The sequence below is a fragment of the Tasmannia lanceolata genome, unplaced genomic scaffold, assembly GCF_043159265.1.
Source record: "Tasmannia lanceolata isolate RefF3 unplaced genomic scaffold, GAP_Taslan_0.1 ptg000015l, whole genome shotgun sequence".
NCBI lineage: Eukaryota > Viridiplantae > Streptophyta > Magnoliopsida > Canellales > Winteraceae > Tasmannia > Tasmannia lanceolata.
The window spans coordinates 17,494,538-17,496,273 of record NW_027518692.1 but is presented as its reverse complement, the minus strand read 5'-3'; positions in this window follow the sequence as shown (position 1 = coordinate 17,496,273).

The window sequence follows — 1,736 nt, the reverse complement described above, 5'->3', positions numbered from 1 at the left end:
TTTGCAGGTTCTGTGGTATCATCACTGGCTATGTTGCATCAGTATGGGTACCAGTGTCAGAATTTTGACATGGTATGTGGCAAACTTCAAAAAGACAGATTTGTGGATTCACTTAAATATTTTAATCAATTCTTAAATTTTAATTTCCGCATAATAGTACAGTTATAATAAGTGTTGTATTAACAAATTTAATAGGTTAAGTAGGTATAATGTTTTATTTACGTAAAGGAATTTTACTATTAGTTTGGGTAAAATTCAAGCATGTGGTATTTGTGAAGTTTGGTAGTAGTATTTAGAGAAAAAAATACATAAAAGAATTCAAAAATTGATCCGAGCCATTCGTTTACTGGGCTCTAGCCTCTAGATGAAGCTCCTAATTCCTTATCATTTGATGAATGAGTAATTTCTCACCAAACAATAGCAAACTCTTTTTCGAGGGGATGTTTTTCAAGGAAATAGAATCCTTCAGAAGTATGTGTATTTAGCCTTAAGGGCATAGTGATCATTTTGTATGTTCTCCTTTTATATAAATACATTAGTGAGGGGGAGATTCCACTCACAACACTTTTCTCCCATCTTCTTCTTCTCTTCATCCTTCAACATGGTATCAGAGCCCTAGGGTTACCCTAGGGACCCATTGAGGACCACCGTTCTCCCACCTCTCTTCACACCCCAAAACCCTAACCTAAACCTCATATCCTACGTCTCTTTTCATCTCCATCCACAACCCAAAACCCTAACCTAATCTTCTCTTTCCCTCTTTATGCCCCACCTCCCTTCATCTCCTACTACCGCCAGCCCCATCCCTCCCACCCACAAATGTCCCCCCTGTTTCTCACCCCCTAGTTACCCCACCCCCCCTCCCCGGTGCTACCTCCACCCCGCGACCCTCGCTTTGCTACTCCACCCCTGTAAATCCCTCTCCGGTAGCAGATTTTTGGCTCTGGGACTCTACCCTCTCTTTATGTTGATGGCTCTGCGACGGCGGCCTATAGTACTGGTGATTGTGCTTCCTATGGTGGTGGCACCTTTGGGTGTGGTCGTGCATGTGATTTTGGCCATGGTGGCAGTGGTGCTGGCCGGGATTTTAATGGTGGACGAAGTACTAGTGGTCGTCCTCGTCCCTATTGTTCTCATAGCCGGCGAGAGGGACATTCTCTGGAAATATGCTATGTTCCACATCCTGAGTGTAGTCCGCCCTCTACACCCCATTTTGGCAGATAAGAACATCTCTCTGCCCCTGACACATCAGACCCAGTGCCTTCTTCCTCTCTGAGCCCAGCCATGCACCGCCCCCTTATGGTTTCTTTCATCTTGCGCCGACTACGATGAGCTTCAGCACCTCAAGCTGACCAGCCACCCTCCGAGTGCCGGCTTTGCACAGCCAGGTAGCTCTCCTGCCTCTCTTGTCACTAGCTCGAGCTCCTGCATCATTAATTCTGGAGCCTCGAACCACATGACAGGTACTTCTTCATCCATTCATTCCTTTCTTCCTCTTTCCTCTCAGTCTATTACCCTTGCTGATGGGAGTACTACTCCCATCTCTGGTATTGGGAACCTCTCTCCCTGTCCTGGTCTTACCCTATCCTCTGTACTATGTGTTCCCAAATCTTCTTTTAGCTTACTTTCAGTTAGTTAGCTTACTAAACATCTTAATTGTTTTGTCTCATTTAATTCGTCTTATTGTTTATTTCATGATCTTTCGACTGGGAGGACGATTGGCTCAGGCCGTGAGG